Source organism: Phoca vitulina, unplaced genomic scaffold (assembly GCF_004348235.1).
Source record: "Phoca vitulina isolate PV1807 unplaced genomic scaffold, GSC_HSeal_1.0 scaffold55, whole genome shotgun sequence".
Classification (NCBI taxonomy): domain Eukaryota; kingdom Metazoa; phylum Chordata; class Mammalia; order Carnivora; family Phocidae; genus Phoca; species Phoca vitulina.
In genome coordinates this window covers 3,974,770-3,990,479 of record NW_022589758.1, presented here as the reverse complement: position 1 = coordinate 3,990,479, position 15,710 = coordinate 3,974,770, and the positions used below count along the sequence as shown (strand labels likewise).

The 15,710-nt window shown below is 39.0% G+C and overlaps 1 protein-coding gene across 3 annotated transcripts in view; it reads right to left on the bottom strand.

Moving 5' to 3' along the window:
- Positions 1–15,710, bottom strand: part of NHS (NHS actin remodeling regulator) — a 347,530-nt gene that overhangs the window by 28,971 nt on the left and 302,849 nt on the right. The window lies entirely within an intron of this gene.

The window sequence follows — 15,710 nt, the reverse complement described above, 5'->3', positions numbered from 1 at the left end:
ACAAACCTGCCTTTGGCATAAACAGGACATTACAGAATGGCACACCCAGCCTATTTCTCTTCAGTATCCATTCACCTGTTCCCCATTTACAAATATCATCTCTCCCAGTTATGCTGCTGAATGTTGAATGTCCATCCTGTCTGAGAAAGGAAGGGAGGGAGGGAAGGACTCTTGCCAAAAACCAGCCAAGCAAGCTTTCCCTGGGTGTAGACTATAGCCATGCTGCCTGCCCTTCCGCTAGGTTTCAGCACGCTCCTACAAACTTTTCCGTATGTCCTTTGCTTCTCTGTCACCCAGCATGCCATTCACTTGATCTTTCAGTCTTCCTGCTTTTCATTATGCCCTGAGTTCCCTCTGTTTTACCTGGCACCCCAAGCTATGGCCTGTTAAATACATATCTAACTTGATAAGATGGTTCGATGGTCTGGCAGTTTTTATCTACCTTTGCTCATAAATAAGCCTCTGGGATGTTACCTCCCCAGGACCTTTTTGGGAATCAGCATTTCTCTCAGAGAATATGACCATCTCTTGGTCCCCTGCACTCTGCTCTGTCATCAAAGGGCTGCTGGATGGAGATGTTCATCTTAAAAGGTGGAAGGTGTCAAGCCAAATTTCTAGGTGGCTTGCCCAGGTCCCTCAACGTCTGGCCTCTGATTCTCCACACATAGAGTACCTATATGGCTACTCTTATTCTTCAGAAAATAGCCATATGCCTGCAGGTTTGCTCAGCTTGGGGGCACTGTCACCACCAGAGTGGCTGCTCTGGCAGTATGCTTGGGGATCTTCTCATGGGTTTTTGAACAAGGAGGTAGGGCACCCTAAAAGCCTCCTGTATTCCCATCTCTGCTGCATGGTTTATGCCTCAGTGTTGCACGCCCTGGGGTGTTTTTCACTTCACATTTCCAAGTAGAAAGGTTAGAGTTACAGAGGTGCCTAATTTATCTGTCCTAAGAGATTTAAAGATTGTTCTCAGGATCCTGAAGGTTTTTGCACTTCGCAAATGATTATGCTAGAAGCCACAGTCCACTCCCAGTGGAGCTCCAAAGCATTGACTGTATTGTCACATTAGGTGCCTGGTTACATTGACTACCTACCTCCTTGTTTAGATTACTGTTAATCTCTTAGAAACATGGGATCTGGCGTTGGTGGCACAATACGATGTGGCATTATAGACCTTTCAGCAAGCCAGAGCAGCTTATTTGCCCAAGTCAGCTTAAAGACCTCACTGAATCAGGCAGTTGCCATCTTAATGTCCAAGTCTGTTCATTCATATATCTGCCCGTGGCTAACTTCCCCTGACTCATCACTTGCTTGTTTGTTTCCTTGCTTTGGAAGGAAGATGTGCACACAATTCCTTAGGAAGGGAATGGCTAAAGAATATCACTGCAAAGGAAAGGGAGAGGGATGGGGAACAGAGGAGCAGCCAGGTGGGATGGTTAAAGTATAAATGAATGAGGAATTCTGTAGAAGTATCATTCTGGCTTTGTGATCAAGTGATGTAATATAGGAATCATACAAAAGGGAAGAATTGTCTGATACTTATCTATCAGTACCTCAGAGGCTCTTTGACTTGGTTATTTAAAGTTCCTAAGTTTATGGCTTTTCCCTCTTTTGGTGTTTGAAAACTGTTTGAATGCATGGTTGTGCCTTATTGTTCTATTTAAAATTATATTCATCAATCCATCAATAAATATTCTTGGTTAAAATGAAACAAAACAAAAACACTTCTTTCCAGAGTTACTTAGGTTTAGCTATTTTCTTTCCCACCTCCTTCAGTGTGATTATGATATTCATTTGAAATATAGTTAGGTTTATTTGTTACTGTTTGCTTTTCATTTTGGGTTCTCCTCACATTCTAGTTCATATTATTCATTTATTGGGGGAGCTGGTATGTAAAAACTTACCTGGGTTCTAAGAGTTAGACCTACCCAAAAAATATACTCAGAGAAGAGTCACTCCCTCGACTCTACTATCTCCTTCCCATCCCCCATTCTTTCTAGTCTCTTGCCACTTAACCCCTGTTGGTAAAACAATCTCATTAGTTTCTGATTTGTCCTTCCTGTACAGTTTTGCGATAACGCTTGTTTTGAAAAAGCAGGTTTGTGCCAATGTGATTGATATATCTTAGAGTACGGTTTGAGCTTCATGCGAATTTCATGTTTGCTTATGGACAGTTTCACACATGAGCAATTCTAGATGAATCCAGAACATGCACCCAGCTGACCTGAGCTGGGTAAGAATACGTAAAATGCACATACTTCAGACATCTCTGAGTTCCCCTGGTTCACCCGTGTCTTAGAAGCCACGCTCATCCACACCTGGGGTTACAACCTTCCACCCCTTTGCACCAATTCACAAGCTACAGCCATCCTGATCCCCATTCCACAAGCAAACTTAAGGGCTTTTTCTAGGTAAAGTGATATGTTTATTGTATTATATTTCTTAACTATTTAACGTCTAAAATTGTGTTACTGCTTTTTTTTATTAGGTTCCTGTGTGTGTTGTGTGTGTGTGTGTGTGTGTTGTGTGTGTGTGTGTGTGTGTGATAGAAGAAGTTTATTGAGTGTTGTACCTTGTGTTCCCCATAAACCTTCTGGTTTTTATTGTGGAATTTTGCATAGTGTGGAGATTTTTAGGGATGAATATATTGTGTTATAGCAGAATTGACTCTTTCTTTAAAGACTATTTCTTTTACACAAGTAAGTGAATACCTGTATATTTTCTTCTATATCCTTTTTTCTAACATGAAGGGTAGCATACAATAGACATTCTTTTGGGCTTTGCCTCTTTTTTTAAAAAGATATTTAACTTTATGTTTAAATTTTTTATTTGAGTATAGTTGACACCAACTTAGTGATATGACAAGTCTATACATTATGCTATGTTCACAAGTGTAGCTACCATCATATTATTATATTGCTATTACAGTATCATTGACTGTGTTCCTTAGGCTGTCCCTTTTATTCTTATGACTTACTCATTCCATAACTGGAAGCCTGTATCTTCCTCTCCTCTTCACCCATTTTGCCCAATCCCCCACAGCCCTCCCCTCCGGCAACCATCAGTTTGTTCTCTGTATTTATAGGTCTGATTCTGCTTTTTGTTAATTCATTTATTGGTGTTTTTTTTAGATTCCCCTTATGAGTGGAATCATATGGCATTTGTCTTTCTTAGTCTTATTTCACTTAGCATAATATCCTGTAGGTCCATCCATACTGTCTCAGGTGGCATGATGCCATCCTTTTTTGTGGCTGTGTGATATTCCATGTAGATGGATCTTGTGTTTTTTTACTATGTATGCTGTTTTTATTTTTATTTTTTTTATTTAATTTTTTAAAAAGATTTTATTTATTTGTTTGACAGAGAGAGACACAGCGAGAGAGGGAACACAAGCAGGGGGAGTGGGAGAGGGAGAAGCAGGCTTCCCATGGAGCAGGGAGCCTGATGCAGGGCTCGATCCCAGGACCCCGGGATCATGACCTGAGCCGAAGGCAGACGCTTAACGACTGAGCCACCCAGGTGCCCCTTTTTTAATTTAAATTTAAATTTATTTTAATTCCAGTATAGTTAACATACAATGTTATATTAGTTTCAGGTGTACAATATAGTGATTCAGCAATTCCATACACTACTCAGTGCTGCTCATCATGACAAGTGCATGACAAGTGCACTCTTTAATCCCCTTCACCCCCCTCCACCTCCCTTCTGGTAACCATCAGCTTGTTCTCTACAGTTAAGATTTTGTTTTTTGGTTTGTCTCTTTTTTCTTTGTTCGTTTGTTTTGTTTCTTAAATTTCACGTATGAGTGAAATCATATGGTATTTGTCTTTCTCTGATTTATTTTACTTGACATTATATCCTCTAGATCTATCCATGTTGTTGCAAATGGCAAGATTTCATTCTTTTTTATAGCTGAGTAATGTATATATATACCACCTCTTCTTTATCCATTTGTCTATCAGACAATTGGTTGCTTCCATAATTTGGCCATTGTACATCATGCTGCAGTAAACATAGGGGTGCATATATTTTTTCGAATTAGTATTTTTGTATTCTTTGGGTAAATACCCAGTAGTGGAATTACTGGATTATATGGTAATTCTAATTTAATTTTTAGAGGAACCTCCATACTGTTTTTCACAGTGACTGCACCAGTTTGCATTCCCAACAGTGCACAAGGGTTCCTTTTTCTCCACATCCTTGCCAACACTTGTTATTTCTTATCTTTTATTTTAAGACATTCTGACAGGTATAAGGTGATTGTGGTTTTGATTTGCATTTCCCTGATGATTAGTGATGTTGCACATCTTTTCCTGTGTTGGCCATCAATATGTCTGCTTTGGAGAAATGTCTGTTCAGGTCTTCTGCTCATTTTTAATTGGATCGTTTATTTTTTGGTTTTGAGTTATATAAGTTTTTCATATATTTTGGATACTAGCCCTTTATTGGATATGCCATTTACAAATATCTTCAGTAGGTTGTCTTTTAGTTTTGTTGAGTGTTTCCTTTGCTGTGCAGAAGCTTTTTATTTTGAGGTGGTCCAAATAGTTTATTGTTTCCCTTGCCTCAGGAGACAAATCTAGAAAAATGTTCCTATGGCCGGTGTCAGAGAAATTACTGCCTGTCCTCTCTTTTACAGTATTTATGGTTTCAGGTCTCATATTTAGGTCCTTAATCCCTTTGAGTTTATTTTTGTGTATGGTTTAAGAAAATGGTCCAGTTTCATTCTTTTACATGTAGCTGTCCAGTTTCCCAGCACTATTTGTTGAAGAGACTGTCTTTTTCCCATTGCATATTCTTGCCTCTTTTGTTGAAGATTAATTGGCCATATAATCGTGGGTTTATTTCTGGGCTCTCTGTTCTGTTATCTATCTTTTTTTGTGGCAGTACCATACTGTTTTGATTACTATAGTTTTGTAGTATATCTTGAAATCTGGGATTGTGATACCTCTAGTTCTGTTTTTTTTTTTTTTTTTTTTTAAAGATTTTATTTATTTATTTGACAGAGAGAGAGACAGCGAGAGAGGGAACACAAGCAGGGGGAGTGGGAGAGGGAGAAGCAGGCTTCCTGCCGAGCGGGGAGCCCGATGCAGGGCTCTATCCCAGGACCCTGGGATCATGACCTGAGCCGAAGGCAGATGCTTAACGACTGAGCCACCAAGGCTCTGTTCTGTTCTTTTTTAGGATTGCTTTTGACTATTTGGGGTCTTTTGTGGTTCCATACAAGTTTTACGATTATTTGTTCTAGTTTTATGAAAAAAAGCTTCTGGCAGTTTGATAGGGATTTGCATTAAATCTGTAGATTGCTTTGGATAGTATAGACATTTTAACAGCGTTTGTTCTTCCAGTTCATGGGGATGGAATATCTTCATTTGTATCATCTTCAATTTCTTTCATTAATGCTTTATAGTTTTCAGAGCACGGCTCTTTTACCTCCTTAGTTGAGTTTATTCCTAGGGATTTTATTATTTTTGGTGCAGTTGTAAATGGGACTTTTTTCTTAATTTCTCGTTCTGCTACTTCATTATCAGTGTATAGAAATGCAGTGGATTTCTGTATATTGATTTTGTATCCTGAAACCTTACTGAATTTACTTATCAGTTCTAGTAGTTTTTTGGTGGAGTCTTTCAGGTTTTCTGTATATAGTGTCACGTCATCTGTAAATCATGCAAGTTTTATTTCTTCCTTACCAATTTGGATGCCTTTTATTTCTTTTTGTTGTCTGATTGCTGTGGCTAGGACTTCCAGTACTATTTTGAATAACATTGGTGAGGGTGGACATTCTTGTCTTATTCCTGACCTTGAGGGAATAGCTCTCAGTTTTTTTCCCATTGCATATGATGCTAGATGTGGGTTTTTCATATATGGCCTTTTTTATGTTTAAGTATGTTCCCTCTAAACCTACTTTGTTGAGGTTTTTATCATGAATGGATGTTATAGTTTGTCAGATGCTTTTTATGCATCTATTGAAATGATCATAAGGTTTTTTTCCTTTCTCTTGTTGATGAGATGTATCATATTGATTTATAAATAGTGAGCCATCCATGCATCCCTAGAATAAATCCCACTTGATCATAGTGAATGATTTTTTTAATGTATTGTTGGATTCTGTTTCCTAATATTTTGTTAAGTATTTTTGCATCTATGTTAATCAGAGATATTGGCCTGTAGTTCTCTTTTTTTGTAGTGTCTTTATCTGGTTTTGGTATCAGGGTAATACTGGCCTCATAGAATAAATCAGGAAGCTTTCCTTCCTCCTCTATTTTTTGGAATAGTTTGAGAAGAATAGGTATTAACTCTTCTTTAAATGTTTGGTAGACTTCACCTGTGAAACCATCTGATGCTGGACTTTGGTTTGTTAGGAGTTTTTTGATTACACACTCAATTTCATTGCTGATAATCAGTCTGTTCAGTTTTCTATTTCTTCCTGATTCAGTTTTGGAAGGTTATATGTTTCTAGGAATTTATCCATTTTTTTTTAGGTTGTCCAATTTGTTGGTGTATACTTTTTCATAATATTCTCCTTTAGTCCTTTGTATTTCTGTGGTGTTGGTTGTTATATCTCCTTTTTTATTTCTGATTTTGTTTATTTGAGTCCCCCCCGCCTTTTTTGATGAGTCTGGCTAAAGGTTTATCAATTTTGTTGATCTTTCCAAAGAACCAGCTCCTGGTTACAGTGATTATTATTTTTTTTAGTTTCTATTTTGTTTATTTCCATTCTGATGTTTATTATCTCCTTCCTTCTACTGATTTTGGGTTTTGTTTGTTCTTTTTCTAGCTCCTTTAGGTGTAAGGTTAGGTTGTTGAGATTTTTCTTGCTTCTTTATGTAGGCCTGTATTGGTATACATTTCCCTCTTAGAACAGCTTTTTCTGCATCCCAAAGATTTTGTACTGTTGTGTTTTCATTTTCATTTGTCTCCATGTATTTTTTTATTTCCTCTTTGACTTTTTGGTTGACCCCATCATTGGTTAGTAGCATGTTATTTAACCTTCATGTATTTGTGTTCTTTCCAGATTTTTTCTTGTAGTTGATTTCTAGTTTCATAGCATTGTGGTCAGAAAAGATGCACGATATGACTTCAGTCTCTGAATTTGTTGACACTTGTTATGTGGCCTAACATGTTATCTATTCTGGAGAATGTTCCATGTGCACTTAAAAGAATGTGTATTATGCTGTTTTAGGATGGAATGTTCTGAATATATCTGCTAGATTCATTTGGTCCAATGTGTCATTCAAAGCCACTGTTTCCTTGTTCATTTTCTGTTTGGATGATCTATCCATTTATGTAAGTGTGGTGTTAAAGTCCCTTACTATTATTGTATTACTATCAATTATTTGCTTTATGTTTGTTATTAGCTGCTTTATGTATTAGGGTGCTACCATGTTGGGTGCATAAATATTTACAATTATTATATCTTCTTCTTGGATTGTTCCCTTTATGATTTATAGTGTCCTTCTTTGTCTCTTGTTATAGTCTTTGTTTTAAAGTCTATTTTGTCCGATATTAGTATTGCTACCCTGGCTTTCTTTTCACTTCCATTTGTATGATAAATGCTTTTCCATCCCTTCACTTTTTTTTTTTTTTTAAGATTTTTATTTATTTATTTGAGAGAGAGAATGAGACAGAGAGAGAGAGCATGAGATGGGGGAGGATCAGAGGGAGAAGCAGACTCCCTGCTGAGCAGGGAGCCTGATGCGGGACTCGATCCCGGGACTCCAGGATCATGACCTGAGCCGAAGGCAGTCGCCTAACCAACTGAGCCACCCAGGCGCCCCTCCATCCCTTCACTTTCAATCTACATATGGTTTTAGGTCTGAAATGAGTCTCTTGTAGGCAGCATATAGGTGGTCTTGCTTTTTTATCCATTCCGTCACCCTGTTTCTTTTGATTGGAGCATTTAGTACATTCACAGTCAAAGTAATTATTGACAGGTGTGTGCTTATTGCAATTTTGTTACTTTGTTTTATGGTTGTTTTTGTAGTTCTTCTCTGCTCCTTTCATGCTGTCTTCACACATGATTTGTTGGCTTTCTTTAGTAATATTCTTGGATTCCTTTGTCTTCATTTTTACATATCTATTACTGGTTTTCCATTTGTGGTTACCGTTAGGTTTGTATACAACATCTTCTGCATATAGCACTCTATATTGAGTTGATAGTCACCTAAGTTTGAACCCATTCTTTACTCTCCTCCCCCCAACATTTTGGGTAAATGGTATCATACTTTACCTCTTTTTATTTTGTGAATCCCTTGACTGATTTTTATAGATACACTTATTTTTACTACTTTTGTGCTTCCTACTTTTTTTTTCTCTTTTTTAAAATTTTTATTAAAATCCTATAATGAAATCCATTTTATTAATTTGGTGGTTTTACTGTATTCACAATGTACAACCATCATCACTCTCTAATTTCAAAATATTTCCATCACCTCACAAAGAATCCCCACACTTCTCACTTTCCCACCTTCCATACCCTGGCAACCAGTAGTTATTTTCTGTCTCTGGGTTTGCTTATTCTGGACATTTCATAAGAAGAGAAGCATTAAATGTGGCCTTTTGTTTCTGGCTTCTTTCACTTGGCATAATGTTTTCAAGGTCATTTCAATGTTCAATATATATGATGCCCACAATAGATTGCTAAGTTAAAAAAAAATGACCTACTTTTTTTTTTTTTTTTACTCTTAATGGTCTTTCGTTTCCACTGTTGAGTCCCTCTTGACATTTTCTATAGGGCTGGTTTAGTGGTCATGGTTTCCTTTAACTATTGTTTGTCTGGGAAAGTCTGCCTCTCCTTTTAGTCTGAATGATAGCCTTGCTGGACAGAGTATTTTTGGCTGCAGGTTTTTTTCTTTCAACACTTTGAGTATACAGTGTCACTCCCTTCTGGCCCACAAAGTTTTTGCTGAAAAATCAGCTGATAGCCTTTTGGGGTTTCCCTTGTATGTAACTGTTTTCTTTTCTCTTGCTGTTTTTAAAATTCTCTTTTCATCACTACTTTCTGCCATTTTAATTACTATGTCTTGGTGTGGACCTCCTTGGGTTGATTTTGTTGGGGGCTCTCTGTGCCTCCTGGATCTGGATTTCTGTTTTCTTCCCTAGATTTGGGAAGTTTTCAGCTATTATTTCTTCAAATAAATTTTCTGCCCCCTTTTCTCTCTTCTCCTTCTGGGACCCCTCTAATGTTAATATTACTAGGCTCGATGGTGTCACTGAGTTCCCTTAATCTATTTTCATTTTTTATTCTTTTTTCTCTCTACTATTCCGCTTGATTGCTTTCCATTACTCTGTCCTCCAGGTCACTGATCTGTTCTGCTTTCTCTAGTCTACCATTTATTCTATCTAGCATATTTTTAATTTCAGTTATTGAGTTCTTCATTTATGATTGGTTCTTTTTTATGTTTTCTATCTCTTTGTTGAGGGTCTCTCTGAGGTCCTCCACTCTTTTCTCAAGCCCAGTAAGAATCTTTATGACAATTACTTTAAATTCTGTATCAGGCATATTACTTATCTCTGTTTTGTTTAGCTCTCTTGCTTCAGTTTTGTCCTTTTCTTTCATTCAGGATGTATTCCTGGGTCTTCTCATTTTGTCTAACTCTCCGTGTTTTGTTTTTCCATGTTAGGAAAGTCAGCCATGTGTCCTGTTCTTGAAAGTAGTGGCCTTATGAAGAGGAGGTCCTATAGTGCCCTGCAGTGCAACATTCCCTGTTCACCAGAACCTGGCACTTCAGGGGTGGTCTCCTATATGTGTTGCATGGGTCCTACTATTGTGGCTGTGCTGTATTTGCCTTCAGTCCATTTGTCTCCAATGGCTCTTTTTGCCTGTTGTAGGCAGGGTTTGGTTACTATGTTGTTAGTGGGCCAGTCTGGGGCCACTTGGGCTTGAGTTAGATCAGGCTTTTGCCAGAGCTGTGGTAGCATCAAACTGCAGGTCACTTTCCCTGTGTTGTGCCCTGAGAAGATTTCATTGGTGGGCAGGGCCTGCAGTCAGACCTGATGTCTGCCCCCAGCCCATTGCTGGGGCCACAGTCATACTGGTGTGTGTGGTTATTTTCCCCAGGAGTCACTTTGGAGTGGTGCTGGCTCCTGTTGGGGCTGCTTGCACACAGCCAGGCTTTGGCACTGCTTTGGATGGGTTCTGGCCAAGGGCATATTGGAAGGGGCATGTCTATAGGGAGAATGCAGGGGCCAGATGTGTGGTGCCAGCGAGGTTTGAGCCAGTCTGCTGTGGGTGGGGAGCTGCAGGTGCCCAGAAAAACTCCTGTGGAATCCTGCTGGATTGGAGGGGATCCACAGAAGAGCATGGGGGCCAGAGGCAAGCTGTTAGCAAGCTAGGTGGAGAGTGTTGCGCTGTGGTTGTTCCTGCAGGTGTCCATGTATCTAGGTGGGGGGCAGGGGAGGGAAAGGGCACCCACCAACTATTTTGTTCTTGGAGAAGTCTCCCAAGTTCCCTGCCCCTCCAGCACATGCTTTGAAATTAGTAAATAAATCTCCTTCCAGTATATCTCAGGCAATTTTCAAACTATTGCTTCTATGCTGTATCTCAGTGGGGCTGTTTGTTATGTTGTCTCTTTAAGGGTGGGGACTCAGTTCCCCGTGACCTTCCCAGCTCCTGCAGGGCTGAAGCTGCTGATTTTTAAAGTTCCAGGTGTTAAGCCCTACTGACTGTAAAAACTTGCAAAGCCAGGCCCCTCTGGCCTTCAAAGCCACATGTTATGGGGATTCATTTTTGCAGTGCAGTCCCTGTGCCTAGGGTGCCTGGTGCAGGGTTCTCTCCTCTCCCTTCTTTGTGCTTGCGGCGTCCCTCCCTCCTGTGGACAGTCCTGCCAGTTTGTTTGGCTCCGCACTGCAACTCAGCCCTTCCTATCCTCTTTGATGTAGCCTCTTCTCTACATTTAGCTGTGAGAGAATGTTCTGTCAGTCTTCTAGTTGTTTTCTGGTTTATTTACACTGATGTGGGTGTTTTCTAGTTGTGTGTGTGGGACAGACGAGCCCAGGATCCTCCTATTCCACCATCTTTCCTGGACATCTACATGGGTCTTTTTAAATCTATTCTGCCACCCTACATCTTTTGATTGCAACATTTAGGCCATTTACATTTAAAGTAATTATTGATAGGTATGTACTTATTGCCATTTTTAAATCTGTTCTCTGGTTGTTTTTGTAGTTCTTTGTTGTTCCTTCTTCTCTTGCTCTCTTTGTGTTTGATGAGGTTCTATAGTGTTATGTTTGGCTTTCTATTTTTTGTATATCTATCATAGGTTTTGGGTTTGTGGTTATCATGAGGTTTGGTCATTTAAGTTCAAATACAGTCTAATAAAAACAGGAAAAGAAAAGGAACCTTAATTTCTCTTCCCTTTTTACTCCCTTCTCCACGCTTAATGTATGTTGTCATATTTTACATTTTTCTATTCATAATTTTTATGTCTAATTATAACTATTTCTTTTCCACTTAAAGAAGTCCCTTTAACATTTCTTGTGAGACTCATTTAGTGGTGATAAACTCCTTTATCTTTCATTTGTCTGGGAAACTTTAACTCACCTTCAAATCTGAATGGTAACCTTGCCAGTAAAGTATTCTTGGTTGCAGGTTTTTTCCTTTCAAGAACTTTAAATATATCATGCACTCCCTTTTGGCCTGCAAAGTATCTGCTGAGAAATCAGCTGACAGCCTTATAGGTTTTCCCTTGTAGGTAACTTTTTGTTTCTCTCTTGCTGCTTTTAAAATTCTCTCTTTAACTTTCACATTTTAATTATTGTGTGCCATGGTGTGGACCTCTAGGGTTCATCGTGTTTGGAATTCTGTGCTTCTTGGGCGTGGATATCTGTTTCCTTCCCTAGGTTAGGGAAGTTTTCAGTTATTATTTCTTCAAATGAGTTTTCTACACCTTTCTCTCTCTCTTTTGGGACCCCTATATCGTGAATGTTCACTTGATATTGTCCAAGAGATCTCTTAATCCAGCCTCATTTAAAAAAAAATTCTTTTCTTGGGGCGCATGGGTGGCTCAGTTGGTTAAGTGTCTGCCTACGGCTCAGGTCATGTTCCCAGGGTCCTGGGATCGAGCCCCGCATTGGGCTCCCTGCTCAGTGGGGAGTCTGCTTCTCCCTCTCCTTCTGCTCCTCCCCACCAGCTTGTGCTCTCTCTCTGTCTCTCTCTCAGGTAAATAAATATTTTTTTAAAAATTCTTTTCTCTTTTTGCTGTTCAGTTTGTGTGCTTTCCATTATGCTGTCTTCCAGATTGCTGATACATTCTTCTGTATCCTCTAATCTACTATTGACTCTATCCAGTGTTTTTTATTTCAGTTGTATTCTTCAACTCTGATGGATTCTTTTTAGTATTTTCTATCCCTTTATTGAAGGGCTTATTGAATTCTTCCACTTTTTTCTCCAGCCCACTGATTATCTTTATCATTATTTTAAATTCTTTATTAGGCATATTGCTTATCTCTGTTTCATTTAGGTCTTTTTTCTGAGGTTTTTATCTTTTTCTCTCTTTTGGAGCATATTCCTCTCCCCATTTTGCTCAACTTTTGGTGTTTCTATGGATTAGGCAGAAAAGCTATTTCTCCTAAACTTGAAGGAGTGGTCTTGTGAATGTTGTCCTCTCTGTAGACTGTGTGTGTTTGGTGACTTTTGCTGGCTGGCTGGAACTGTGGCTCTGTGTGTTAGTTACTCTTTTAAACTGTGGCTTTCTTTTTTTTAAAGGTTTTATTTATTTATTTGACAGAGAGAGAGAGACAGTGAGAGAGGGAACACAAGCAGGGGGAGTGGGAGAGGGAGAAGCAGGCTTCCCGCGGAGCAGGGAGCCTGATGCAGGGCTCGATCCCAGGACCCTGGGATCATGACCTGAGCCGAAGGCAGACGCTTAACGACTGAGCCACCTAGGCGCCCATAAACTGTGGCTTTTTATAGAAAGAAGAAAAAAATAATAAAATTAAAACATTTTTTTAAAAGAAGAGGAAAAGAAAAAAAAACACAAAGAACAAAAATAAAAACCAAACAAGACAAATTTAAAAATAAAATAATTTTTTCAATTAAAAACAAAAACATGGCCTATTTTCTGTGCCCCAGCACCATAGGGTAGTTGTGGGCTATTGTGGGCTTGTGGATTCTAGGCTAGCTGAAGTTGTAAGCTCACTGTGAGCCAAACCCTATTCTGGTCTGGGCTTTTAGGGTGGAGGGAGAGAGAGCATTCCAGCTGTTTTTCTGCCCTTTTAAACTATGGCTTTTTTTTTTTTCTGTGTCCCATTGTGACCAAGGTTGGTGTGGTCTTGCAGACCCTGGGCTTGCTGAGGTCAAAAGCTCCTGGTGATGACCAGACCTGCCAGTTATGGCATCCAGACCCACCACTTACAGCATCCAGACCCACCACTTACAGCATCTAGATCCTGTTCCTGTCTGGGCTTTTAAGGTGGAGGGGAAGAGAGTGTTCACACAGCTATTCGGCCCTTGTAAACTTGGCTTTTTTTTTTTTTTCCTGTGCTTTGGCACAACTGAGGCTGGTATGGGCTTGTGGACCCTTGGCTTGCTGAAGTTGCAAGCTCCCTGTGAGAAGCAGACCCACCTGTTATGGAGTCTGGAGCCTGCTCCATCCTAGGCTTTTAAGGTGACGTGGGAACATAAACTGTGTCGTTCTCCAGTTACTCTGACCTGGAGAACATTCCCACAGCTCCTCCACTGCTTGGCAGAGTTCTAGTGTTGTGTCTTTTATATGCTACTTGCTCTTTAAAACTGTGACTTTTTTTTCCTGTGCCCAAGGACAGAGGGATCTGTTCCCAGTTCCTCAGTACTATCCCTCCCCACTGCTGTTCACAGTGTGAGTATAGGGGTTTCCTTTGTTACTCTATCTCTCTTGCTGTTCTCTCCATCTTTGGTTGCTCAGAAGCTGTTCAGTCAGTCCTCAGTTCTTCTTCAGGAGGAATTGTTCTATTAATAGGCAATTTGGTGTGTTCCATGGAGGAGGTCAGTTCAGGGCTTTCCTACATTGCCATCTTGTGCTGGAACCATGGGCTTTGCTTTTTTCACTTAAGAATATGTCCTGGAAATCACTCCTTATTAGTTCATAAAGATCTTCCTCATTTTTTTTTTTTACAGCTGCATAGTACTCCATTGTGTGGATGTCCTGTAGTTTATTCCATCAATACAGGCACATGTGCCACAGAAAAAGGGCTAATATCACTCATAGATAAATATCTCGTAAATATATCCATCTACATATAGGCTTTTGGTTGTTTATAATATCTTGTGATTTTAAGCAACACTGCAATGATTAATCTTTTTGTGTTATTGGAGGTGTATGTTTAGTGGGATTGCTAGGGCGAAAAGTAAGTGTATACGTAGTTTTGTTAGGTATCACCAAATTCCCCTCCAGATAGGTTGTACCAAGTTTGCATTCTCACTAGCAATGTTTGTGAGTGCCTGTTTCCCCCCAGTTTCACCAGATTATGTTGTCATATTGTTTAATTTTTGCCAATCTAATTAGGTGATAAATGATTTCTCAACATAAATGTTGTTTGCATTTCTCTAATTATGAGTTTGAACAGTTTTTCTTAAGTTTAAGCAACATTTTTATGTGTTTTCTGGATTGTCTGTTCAAGGCTTTTCCCCCATTTTTCTACCAGGGTTTTGTTCCTTTCTTTGTCCCTCAATTTTGAAGAGGTATTTATCTACTTAGTGATATTAGTCCTTTGTCTGTGGTATATATTGCACATATTTTCTCCCAATTCTTGCTTATCTTTTGACTTTATGGTGTTTGAGCATACAAAAATATTTACTGTTCAGATTTATCAATCTTAGCTTTTACTGCCTCTGTATTTTGAATCAGAGTTAGAAAGCCTTTTCATAGACTGAGGTTAAAGAATAATTCACCCCTATTTTCCTCTAGTACTTGTATGGTTTCATTTTTTGTTTAGGTCCCTGATCCATTAGGAGCTTAATCTTGTGTTTGGTGTGAGGTATGGATCTAATTACATGGTTCTCAACCAGGGGCAATTTTGTCTCCCCAGGGGACATTTGGGGGCAGTGTCTGGAGACATTTTGGGTTGTCAAAAAAAAAAAAAAAAACTAGGGGGAAGAGTGCTCCTCGCATCTCTTGGGTAGGGGCCAAGCATGCTGCTAAACATAGCACAGTGCACAGGACAGCCCCCACAGCAAAGAATTATCGGACTCAAAATGTAATGCCGAGGTTGAGAAACTCTGATGAAATTTTTTTCTTTTACCAAGTGGCTACCCAGTTGTTCCAACATCATTTAAAAAGTTCCCATCTTTTGCCTCAGTGCTTTGGGATACTGCCTTTATCATAGATTATGTTTTCATATATATTCGGGTTGATTTCTGGACTTTGTATTCTTTTCTAGTGGCATATTTTTCTTTTTCTTTTTTTCTACTGGTGTATTTTTCTATTCATATATTAGTACCACACTTTTGTAATTATAAAGGCTTTAAAGATATTTTAATGCCTGGTAGAGCTACTTACCCCTTATTCGTTTCCTTTGTCAATGTTTTCCTGGCTGTTCTTGTATGTTTGTTTTTCCATAAAAACTTTAGTATCAATGGGTCTAACTCCATTTAAAAGAAAGCTTATTGGTATTTTTTTACTGAGATTGTGCTAAATTTATAAATTAACTTAGAACTTACCTACTTATAATGCTGAATCATTCTTTCCAAGAATAGCGGACATCCTTCCATTTGAGAAAATCTAATTTTGTGT